We start from the raw sequence: 12,818 nt of genomic DNA, 5'->3' as shown, positions 1-12,818 counted from the left end.
GGCTTCGTGCGTTTTCTAAGGTCTTCAAGTGGGCGCACAATATGATGATGATGAACACTAATAGTGGCAGCTTCTAAGGCACTTGACAGTAGGTTCAACACCACTTCTTCATGATAGCACGGCTTGAGAGCGGAAGAGCTAGGACTTGGAAAATCCACTTCCTTGCATCTTGAGCTTTCCTATTGCCATGAGCTTGCTCCAAAAGCTTTCTCCACCTTATTAAATCACCAATATCAAGACCCAAACCTCATACAATACCTACAACCACGAAAATAGAGTAAATAAAGGAGAAAAGACTAGAAAAACCAACGAAATGCACAAAAGCTACAAAATAAGAGAGGAAAGGTAAAACTAAGTCCAAATGCATAAAACTAAACATTTATTAAGCATGAAAGCCATAAAAAGAAGGAGAAAACAACCTAAATACTCAAAAAAATGGGTGCCATTTATGACACCCATCAAATACCCCCAAGCTTATCTTTTGCTCGTCCTCGAGCAAAACATAACCAAGGGATGGAAAATGATGAGCTTATTCAAACAAACAAAAGAAGATAGGAGACAAGAATATACACTAACTCACTTTCGTAGGAATCACGGTCGATTTTAGCAACTAAAGACAAGCCATTTAAACCCCTATATCGCCCTAGAGGACGAGTGATGCTCTCGTAAAGGTTTCCTAAGAGCTTAACCCAAAACTCTCATAATAATAAAAACAAGGAAAAGCATGAAAAAGAAACCAAAAGAAAAGAAAAACAAACAAATGTTCGTGGAAGGACTTTTCCAAATGTAAAAGTACAAGTGAATGCAAATCTTTCTAAACAAGTAAGGGAGTGCACGTTCTAAGATATTCGAGGCTGATTGAAACATAAATATGCTAAGCATAGGAAATAGTTTTCGCAATCCACTTTAATCCCAAAAGGTCTTACCACGTTCTCCCTACTAGTCTCATATCTTCCCCTAGTGAGTATCTCAAAGGTTCCACGAAGGAACCGGAAAAAGATATTATTTTGGGCTACACGACGTCTCGACTATGAATCCCCTCTCCTTAGGCTATAGCTAAGTCCAAATGCATAAAACTAAGCATTTATTAAGCATGAAGCCATAAAAAGAAGGAGAAAACAACCTAAATACTCAACAAATGGGTGCCATTTATGACACCCATAAAAATATTAAAAAAGGAACAGTACCCGACAACCCTCAATAACTCCGACACCGGCTGCTTCCGAAGCCCCCAACCACCACCGCTGACCCTTCCTCACGCCGGTGCTGGCTCCAGGCAATCTCTCCCTCACGCAGGTGTTGGCGCCTCCCTCCTCCTTCCCCCTAAATCAAGTAACCTTCACCGAAAAGAAAATAGAAAAAAAAAACGAAACCCTTTAAAAAAAAAAAAAACCAGCCCACTGCGGTTTGTGGAGCTGGCTGGTATTTTTTTAAAATGGTTTTGGGGATTTTTTTTTTACGGTGGTTTAACAAAGGGGGTTTAAGGGAAAGAGCATCGGGAAAGGCTGGGCCGCGGTTGGGGAGGGAGGCTGGGCTGTCGGTAAAGGGGGGGGGGGGGGGGGGGGCTGGGCTCGGCCGGTGTGAGGAAGGACACCGAAGTGGCGAACGTGGGTGGTGATGGGGTTTTCATGGGTTGGGTCTGGGTGTTGTTTTAGTTATTTTTTAATTTATTTCAACCATTCACGTGGTGACACAAGTCACTTAAGCCTAAAAAAAATATTTACCTCTTTAAGGTAACCGGTCATATGGGATTATACTGAGTGAATAACCCTAAAGTTTGGATTATTTAAAAATAATCCAAAGTTGAGATTTATTTTTAGCGAACCAACAAAAGTTGGGATTATTTTTACCAATTTTTCCTTTCTCCTAAACTTCGTGCATGGAGAAATGTGGAAATATTTAAAAACGAAGGGAGTATATAGTATTGTTTATTAATTTTATTAATAAAATTCGTTCATTGATAGAGTTGATCACTATCTTCTCATAGAAGTTAAGAACTATATGATTGTGTGCATAAGATATTTCACCTAAATGTAAAAAGGAAATTGAATCTTGATATGCAAGTCTGTTGGAATTCTAGTATAAAATGCTTGACACTTTGCTTTACTTCAAAGATGTTTTATTCACTTGTGATCTAGCCATGCTTCATTTCAATCATATATTCGATCCTTTTGAAGCAGTGGGAAAAATAAGTAAGCGTGATTCACAATTTTTGGAGTTGTTTTATGAGGTTAATTGTATGCTTTCAGTGGTGAATTATCCTACTTTTAATGTGTATTTCAAGGGTGCATCGCCATTTATTTGAGACGGATAAAGTTCCTTATGATTAATTAAATGAAATGGTGCAACCAATGGTTGTAAAATTTGACAAGTATTGGTCGGGTTACAATTTGTAGTAGTTATGTGCCGACATTCTAGCTCTGAGGTATAAGGTAAAAATTTTGAAATATTTTTTTAGTAAGTTATATGTAACTGTAGATGCTTCGAGAAGAATTAATTTGGTGTTGGCAACTATATATTTTCTTGTTCTACTTAAAATGGAATATTTTATCTCCCATTTTCATTCACTGTGTACATATATAATATATAAAAGGAAAATTTAACATAAATAATCAAACCTTTCGCCACTTCTACCAAAATAATCCAACCTTTGGATTAACAATGAATAATCCCACCTTTGATATATAAATTCTCCCATATTGAGCCTAAGTGACTGGTTACCTGAGATAAGATAATTTTTTTTCCTTTGTTTTAAAAGACCGCCAGTTTCTCTCTCTTCCTCCATGACAACCTCTCTTCCCCCTCCATGAATCGCATTCTTCCTCCTTCCTCCATAAACAAACCTTCATCCTAACCTCCAATCTTCCATGACCACATCCTTCATCCTTCCTCCATCACCACGAACCATAATAACCACCACAAAATCGGAGGGTTTGTGGGTTGGTTTATGGTGGTGCAGAGGTGGGTCACTGGGGTAGAGTTTGTGGGTTGGTTGATGGCGGTGCGGAGGTGGGTTGGTTGATGGTGGTGCGGAGGTGAAATGGTGGGGTGTTGCCATGAATTTTGGTGATGGTGGAGGGAAGCGGGTGGGATTTTTATTTTATTTTTTTTCGTTATTTGAGATTTTTGTTTTTTATTTTTGGGATTTTTTTTTAGAAATATTAAGTTTAAATTTTTTTTTAATAAAAAAAAAAACCTAACAGTGGCTTGGCAACCGGTCATAGTCTCATAGAGGGTATGGTGACCGGGGCTGTGTGGGAGAATAATAAGTAAAGGTGGGATTATTTTAGGTTATCAGCAAAAGGTGATTATTCATGTTAAAATTTCTCATATATAAATGTATATCAAATTTTTGGGTGATGTTTAAGATGAATACGAAGACTTAATTTCATTAAAGTTGTATGCGATGAAGCACAAGAATGACGTATAAGATTTTTTTTTTTTTATGTATGATGTATCTTGTTTATTTTTGTGATTATTGGTGAGAAAATTTTAAGCCTGTTTTGTAAAATGTTTTAAACTGTTTATCTATTAAATCTTATTATTTTGTCATAAAATTATAAATTTTGCTTAAAAATATCAAAGATCTAAATGAAATGAAATAAATAAATTTCAATGTCTTCGAAAAAGTAAAAAAAATTTATTTATGGATTGGGTTCGGTTCCAGTATTGAAAATTCAGTTCGGTTTGGATTTAAATTGAATAAATTTAAACAAAATTATTTCTCTTTGGTTTCAGATTGGGACATAATCCAAAACAAAAATCAAACTTTTACTCTTAATTTGTATTATAAGGCCTTAAGTGGGAAAGTCACAACTCAAGATGTACGTAGATGGTAAAGCTTTAGATCTCAATTCACAATTAAATATTTTGAAATTGTGAACTCAAAGTTGTATGAGGTATCCTATGGTATCCAAGATGACTGAAATTTGTTAACTATTCCCGTGAGTTCCCGTAAATACCGCGACATTAGAGATCGCTTTTAATTTTAAAGAATAAATTGTTACAATTTCACATAGTTAATTAAAGTCAAAAACATTTCGAGATTTAGTATGTTTAATTTGCAAGATTTTTTCTTAAATAATATTTAAATTATTCAATTATATATGTATTTACAAATTACTTTAAATTTTTTATAAATTAAAAAATTATTTCTAATTACGTGTATGATATATTATACATAATTAACATATAGAATTATATGTGTTGATTGAGTACTCAATAATTGCATATTAAAATTTTCATATTAAGTAATTCAATGTTGAAGGATGAGATGAGATTTTTTTAAAAGTTAATAAAGTTAAGAAAAAAATAAATGGATGATTAGGCTCTTCAAAAAGAATAGTTATCTATGAGTTTTCTAATAAAGTTATTACGAGCCCGGTTACATCTAGCATAGTGTTGTAGTAGTTTAACACGTCAAATGGGTAGGGTGTTAATTTCAAATCCTTTTGAAAGTTTAATGAATGTAAGGGTATACGTTATACGTACACCAATAAGCATATATAAGTTGGATCTACCAGTTTCAATTTCATTTTCCTTGTTTCAACTTCTCCAAATCCCTCCCTTTCCCGCTTGAAGTTCATCGTTCCTCCTTGTATTCGTCGCTGAAAAGCTTCTGCTGTCAGTCCACCATCCCATTCAGTTGAAGTGGAGCTTTGTTCATATGAAGTGAAGAGGTTAGTTTATTTGTAAATGTACTCCGGCAATCGTAAGTAATTGGGCTCTACGTTTTTAGTGAAAATGATCATGAATGCCAGAAGGAGTTGTTAAAGTTTAGGTTTTATACTATGGATTACCCTTAGGCGCGCTTTAGCAGATGTTGTGTGTGACAATTTAGGGTTAATAGCTTAGTTAGGGAAATTGAATTTGGGGGTGTTGCGTTTTACTTAATTGGATTTTAGGCTTAATAATTGTTGATAATTTTTTTTAATACATGTACTAAAATTACATTGAACATGATCTATTGTGTAGTTATCAATTATCGTATGGATTACTTGTAGTAGTAGTCGTGTTGAACTAGAATTTTGGTGCTGCGTTTTGTGCATGAAATGTTACTGAATTTGCATTTCAATTCTTGTTTTCTGTTGAATTTATGTTGTTGAATATTGTGATTTTAATGTCTTTATGATTAATGGAATAGAATACTTATTTGTTCATCAACTGTATTCACATGCTATATAGAATAATTTCGGGCTACTTAGATATTTCCGACATTCTAGTTATGATTAATGGCTAGTTGATTATTTTGTGGACTGTTTTTTATGGCTAGTTAAGTGCCTAGTTAAGTATTCAGTGGTATTTGACATTATGATATGCCCTTATCTATCCTTTAAGTGCCTAGTTAAGTATTTTGTGGTAAGTGACATTAGGATATGCCCTTTTTACTAAAATATGTCGTCAACTTTAATTTTTGCTCAATGTTGGATGGTTTGGCTATATAAAGCAGTATGTTTGCTCTAATCCAAAGTCTAAAATCGGTTATAGGTATTAAAATTCATAATGATTCTTGTAGTTGAAACGTGTTTTCTTTTATTATTATAGGTTTAATTCTTGTTGAATTAAATTAATTGTTTGATTATTGTAGGTTATAGTCATTTGGGACTTATGATTGTTTTCATGGACTAAGAGTTGCGGCAGGGATAAAGCGAAGAAGAATAAGGCAAAATCACATGTTCCAACTGAGAGTAGCTATGAGTCAAGATCAATGTCTGAAATTCAATGTCTGAATCAGATTTTGATTATTCAATGTCTGGATCATATTTTGATTATTCAATGTCTGAATCAAATTTTGATTATTCAATGTCTGAATCAGATTTTGATTATGTACCTGAATTCGAATGTGAAGTGAAGTGTACACTATAATGAATAGTGAGGAAGTTAGTGTTCATTACGACGCTAATGAGGTAATGATTTGTGAACATTTGCCAGTGCACCTAAGCTTTGTTTACTTTTAGACAAGATATTTGTTGCAGTTGGAATAAAGTTTTGTTGTTAGAGGTTGTACAGAAGGAGCTTCGGAAACGGAGGAAACAAAAAGTTGATCCAAAGGTGTATGTGGTCAGTAGTATGGTAGTGTTTATCAGTAGGTGTTTGTTTTTGTTATTATTTCATGTGGTGACTTAAATTTGTTGTTGCAGGATAATTCGCAAATTAGTGGTGATGGGAAAGTGAAATATCAAGGAAAAGTTTTAGCATCATTCAAGGGGAAGAAGAAGGTACAAAACTTTGGTAATTACATGGTTTAATAATTATGTTAATGAAGATTTTGGTAGGCTTATAGTTAACTTTGCTCTCATGTTTGTGAAATTTTCATAATATGAATGTCCAATGCCCTGTTGAGACATTTGGTAGGGTTATAGGTAACTTTGATGAAAAAAAAAGTAGTGGGTTGTTAGAGAAATGGGGTTTGGTGCCTTGTTTAATGTTGTTGGTAAGGGCTTACCACAAACATTAGTATTTTGATTGGTTATGTACGAGAGTCGATGTGTCTCAAAAATGTTTGTTGAGTGTATTGTTGACGGCAAAGTGTTTCCCATAGACCCTGTTCAGGTGCATTAGGTGTTGGATCGGGGTTGGTACATGAACCTAGGGTTGTTCTAATTAAGACTGTGGATAAGAAATTAGAGGATAGATTGTGGGAAACCTTTAGCACATTAACAAATAGTGGGACAGTACAAAAGGCATAACTAGGAAGACCATTATGGAATATTTGGAGTCTCCATGTGTTGTCGTGTTGATGAGAGTGAGTTTAGAAAGTTGTTCTTGTTGTTTAATTATATGCCATCGTTTCAAGAAGAAATTCCTGCCTAGTGTTACAGTGCGGAGTATGCAGCATAGTGTAATTAGTGTCAATTTATTCTGGAAGAGTTACATAAAGCTTTTAGTAAAAGGTTTTACGAGGATGTTAGTGGTGGATGTACATTGTTTTTGGCGGTAAGTGTGATTTAAATGTGGTTGAAGTACATTCATGTAAAATGATGTAAATTGATTCATATTAATCTGTCAGGTGATTACCTATTTACATGTAGCTAATATATTTGGATTGTCTTAATCGGGTTCCGGTGTAGTGGGGTGAGTTTCCTAGGTTTAAAGTTTGGTATCGAGAAGAGATGAACAAGGTTGTATGTGAGGATTGAGTCGTGTCGAGTGATTTTGGAGCCCTTGGGGTAAGTTGTATTTATATGGTTATAAGTGTATATGCATGGCTCTACATGTTGTTACTGATATTGATTGTTTTTTTTTTTCATTTATGTTAGCGTTTGGACGTTTTATATGGCCACTTGCACCTTTTGAGAGCTCAAGACACCTTTCCTAGTCGGATAAAACATGCAACTAGTTCTGTAGGTGATGTGAGTGTGCATAAACTTTGTGTAATGAATTTTCTATTTTACAAATCAAGTTGTTTTGTAGTACATTGAGTTTACGTACGAATGGTTCAAGTGTTGAATGAACTAAAGGATGTGTTGATGAGGGAAGGGGTAGATGAGGAAGATGGTTTGGATGTTAATGATGCTGATTTGGCCAGGATGACCCAAAATGTTTAACAAAGAAGAAAACAAACTTGAGAGCGAGCTTTAATTTTTAGTCGAAGGTTATAGAAGAGAGATTGTATTTATATTTCTATTTTGAGATGCATAAATATTAGTGGTTGTGTTAAGTAAATGCTAGTGTGTTTGATTTTTCTTGGTATGATTTTAGCATGCACAAAGTTAAATGGGGTTGTTTGTTTTTGTATAGGCAGTAACAAGTCTCAACAGGCTGAAGGAATTCATGAAGTTATGGTGGATGATCTGGATGAACAAGTAACACAGCCTGAGGAACCTAAAGAAGAGGTTTACTCAAATTATTGTGCTAATCTTGATCATGTGGTAAGGAATGTTAATGGGTTTATTTGTAATGGTCCGCATGTTGTATTGGATACACTGTTGAATGTGAACGTAAATGGTAGTAATTATCGGTGGAGTAAGTACGCTTTGGGTAACGACAGTTGAGTTGTAACAGTGAAAAGCCTAAAGGTAAAATTGTGTTTAGTTCTAAAGTTATTGATTTATATGCGGCTCATGCACTGTTATCTTCCCTAAAAGTAGATAAACCAGCAAAAGTAGGACAGAATTAGCCAAGTGCAAGTCCTTTATCTCAATTCTGCGAGGAAACTGCAGGTAACTTTGCAAATGCAAATGGTGGTGACTTTGCATATGTGAATGAATCTGCAATTGCATCTAGTGGTCAGATTAACAACACTATGGACAATTTTGGTCAACCAAATGATGGTTTGCCAAATGTTGGTTTTGAAAATGATGATGCCCCTGAACCTATTAGGCCAATTGATGTCGCAAATCCTACTACCCCTTTTCAGGAAAATCCTGTTGGGTGTGTTGTGTCTCGTGGTGAGCAAAATGTTGAGGCAGATAGTGTTGACCCATATGTTGATACAAATCTTGTCGGTTGTCAGGCTAATGCAAATGTTGAGGCAAATGCAAATGCTGAAAATGGGGCAAACGGTGAGGCTAAAGATGTTCACCCAAATAGTAGGGTGAAATAAATTATGGTGAGGCAAAAGGGGCTGAAAATGGGCCAGCAAATGGTGTGGTAAATGGGAATGAAATTAGGGCTGAAAATGTTTAGGCAAAAGCAAATGTTGAGCCTTCAAAAATCCCATTTTTTCTCGAATTGGAGCGGATCCAATTCATTGGCTTCGTCTTTTTTTTTCTCTCTGTAACCACCTTGCCCGATGCTCTAAAGGAAAAAAAAGTGCTCATGTACTTTGAAGTCCAGAAGTACGTAAGCGATGAGGACATCCAATGAGTGCAGACTTTAATGTTATGTATATTGGCCTCACATGTTTACCAATTTAAATTTTATGTCTGATGGTTGTTGTTTGTGCAGGATTGAACATACCCATTTTAGGTATGGTGGATACTATGAGAAGTTGAGTGTATGTGGTTTGATTGTAAGTGCTAAAGGGAATGTTTCTGACCAGGTAATGCACACATTAGATATATTTTTGTTTAGAATATTTGAAAATATCAAGAAGTAAATTGATGATTTAATGTTATGTTCATTTATGTGTTCATGAAGTGTACCGGGGTTACTTGTAGAATATATGAAAAGGTTTGGGAGACACAATTGGCAAACAAGAGTAGGCGTTTCATCCTAGAGTTGACATTTGGGGTAACTGTCCTTTCCACTTGGTTATTTCCCTTTATAGACTAATCATCACCTTTGTGACACTAAGTACAGCTTTTATTGTAGATTAAAATACTGTGTGCAAATGGTTGCTTAGAGGAGTTGAAAAAGGTTGTGAAGGTGTATCCCAAGCAACTAACGACGACACTTAACCGATTGAATGTGGTGCAATTGGTATAGTAATTTGATGAATTCTGTTTCTAATTCAATGTGAAGCTCTTATCTTAACCCTCATTTGTGAATTTAGGTGTATGTACCAATTGTTAACAATGGGCAATGGTAGTGTTCTGCGTTCTCAATCAACAGGGAAGAGGTCCTTGTTATTGATTCCCTTGAAACAAAAAACGCAGCTGATTGTATGTGTGTTGAGGTCACTCAACTTGTAATAAGTCATTAAGATATGTTTAATAAAATATTGTGTCTCTTGTTCAAGAATGAAAATTCATTAACCTGTCCTACATAGTCCAGTGGAAAATATAAGCATGCAATGTTGTTAATATTGGTATACAACTTTGGACTGAGCCCATTTAAGACAAACCAATTTTGAAAGGTAACCCGCCTAGTTACTTTTAAGATGCTTGCCACCAACCCTACTATTATCTGCTTGCATTTTTATAAACAAAATCTCTTGCTCTCTAGACAGTTGTCTTTGTGTATAAATATTGGTATAAAGATTTAGACTATGGTTCATAATGTGTACATGCAGGCCACATCAATGGATATTTTTGCAGTCCAGAATATGGTCTTTTCATGGCCAACTGAAATTGTAACTAAATGACCTCGAGTATCCCTTCAGATGGCGCGACAAGGGATATTTTAGTTGCACTCTTAAATCTTTATTGTAGTATTCTAATTACCCATTCTCATACACATAGTTACATTGACTCCAGCTTTTTTGTGCAATATGAACAATGTAATGACCTACATGTATGTCTTTTCACCAACACTTTTAAATTTAATTTGTATTTGATGTTGAGTTAGTGGAATTAATCGTTCATTGCTTGTTTACCTGATTGAAGTAGGAGATTTTTTGTGTAATTCATTTTTAGAATCGCAATTGGGTGACAATTGTGATACCGAGATCTGTAAATGAGTGTTGTGCTTGTTTTGTAAATAAATGTTGTTATCCTTGCTAGCCTTGATCCCTTGTAAATTGTAGCATGTAGACACCCATTTGTGTCTCCCCAAAACCAAACCCTCAGAAATTAAAACCTTTCACGTCTAGAGCGAAGGCAACTTCGAATATGGCTAGGTGTATCTAAGTCTTGCGAATGCGGAATTTTGTATTTGAGAAAAGGCTAGTTTAGAAAAGAGAGAGAGAGAGAGAGTAATCAAGAATTTCTTGATGAGAGTTGGTGATTGAAAACGGAGTTTTTAGAAAGCTATTTATAGAGAAAATCAGCCAAAAAGATAGAAAATCGAAACAGAGTGCTGACGCGCAAAACCAGGTTAACGCCAAACGCTGACGTTAGCGCCAGGCGCCAAGCGTAGCGTCAGGCGCTACTGCTGGCGTTTGGCGCTAACTAAGTTTTTGACGCATTTTCTTAAAATCAGATAGAGATTGTCGTACAGGAGGATAAAATCATATTTTCCTCAAAAACGTTCTTTTATTCTGAATAAAACTCTAAAAAAGTCAACAAAAGTCAATTTATCAATGCTAATTAAATTAGGAATGAAATGAACCTTCTAGAAGAATCTAGAAGACTAAAACCATTCCTAATTGCATTAGGAATGATAAATCTATATTAGGCCCTCCTCTAGATCATTGGGCCGCATATAAGGCTCAAACCGGGCCCAGTTCAATAATTTGGCCATAACTTCCTCAATATTCATCGGAATTGGACTTATAATATATCGTTGGAAAGCTCTTTTCAAACCCTATCCAACTACACTACTATTGGACCCATATCATGGACCAAGCAAACTGGATTGGCTATTTTCTTAAAAATAGGTTTTTAAAAAAAAAAAGAGAAGAGAAAAGAAATTAAAACTATCCGCAACACTAAACTTTCCACACTTTCACTTCATTCGATTATGATTCAACGTGAAAAGTACTCATCACTGGGTTTGGTTTTGGGGAGACACATTTGGGTGTCTACATAGCCAAAACAATTTTCAACTCCCCTTTGATAACCCCTTTCGCAATATGGAGTTTCGCGGGCCATCAGTTGTGATTTCTCCCTTTCCAACAAAGTTTGCTCTTGCAATTAATAGGGATATTTTGATAAAACAAGCACAAAATATGTAAAACGAATGTAATAGACGCAAATGAAAATTTTAACGAAATGTATGTTAAACTCGTTGAGGGTTAAAGTAATTTACCAGAATCTCTAGACTTGGTCAACATAACACCAGTAGAATGTGGACATGTTATCTGATCAAGCTTCCAACTGATGGCTTGTCTTCGTAATTCAAACTCTACCAGACAGTAATTAATACGGCGTGAAGTACTTCCCTCACCATGAAAGGGTGGGGGGGTTTGTGTTGATATGCACTGATACCAACTCGTCCCCTAAAAATTCTACAGTAGTTACTTCCTTCCAAACCATAATATACTTGCAACGTGTCACTGGGGTGGATGTTCTCCTCAAGAAAAACTGACCATCCATCCTCGAAGTGCATGTACGTAGTATCATCTAGTTCTACCTCCGTCATGAAAATCTCCCACTCATGGGAAGTGCTTAAGACAATAATATTACGAGTATTATAATTACAATAAACAATTAACAGTAACAAGTCTTTTATAAACAATTATTTATACCCACCATTTCTATTAGTTTTGTCACATAGCTAAGTGTAATATGAAACATAAAACATTAATAACGTAAGTGTCATACCACTACTTGGTTGTTAGGTCCAGCGTCACAACCACAACGATAAGCGAAGGTAGATGATTGTATGTCTTCATTCTTACACAAGTGAAAACCGCAACCATTTTTTTAAAAAAATTAATAAAAAAAAAAAAAACTGAAATCAATATACTACGTATTAAACAAGAGTACAAACCTCTTCCATGTTTCGTTTTTCGTCAAATAATTATATTCTCATTTGTTGATTAAATGAGGAAAGGACCTCAAGTGTACGGTACACCCGGATGTATATAACAGACTCTGCATTGATAAAAGCATACACCCATATGCCACAAGCTTTAAGGTAGAACTGATCAAGGTTGACCCAGCCCGCATGCCCAAAACCCGCCCTAAATCAGGCCGGGTCGGTTTACTTTTTTGGGCGGGTTTGAAAATGCAGTTTTGCACATTTTTAGTTTTTGGCTTGACCCAAAAAGCCCGCACGACCCGGCCATTTTGGCCGGTTTGAGCACAAAAAATTGTAGCCCAAAACCCCGCCCGAGGAGTGGGCCATTTTTCATCCTCGAGCCGGTCCGTCCCGCCCAATGATCACCTCTACTTTAAGGCATTCATTTGCAATAGTCTTGATATTCTGCAACCCAAGCAATCCATAAGTGTTGTGAAATACGTTGTATCAATGTATTTTTTCTAGATTATAACAACTAACAAATTCCATACCTATTATAACTTAAAGTAAGCGAAATGACTTCCACGCCCCCATGTAAACGAAACATTTTTTTTTTTTTTTTTTTTTTGAAGGGAAACGAAACATGTTACTAT

The sequence above is a fragment of the Chenopodium quinoa genome, unplaced genomic scaffold (genome assembly GCF_001683475.1).
Source record: "Chenopodium quinoa cultivar QQ74 unplaced genomic scaffold, ASM168347v1, whole genome shotgun sequence".
NCBI lineage: Eukaryota > Viridiplantae > Streptophyta > Magnoliopsida > Caryophyllales > Amaranthaceae > Chenopodium > Chenopodium quinoa.
The sequence above is the reverse complement of the archived record's forward strand: the minus strand, read 5'-3'. Positions refer to the sequence as shown.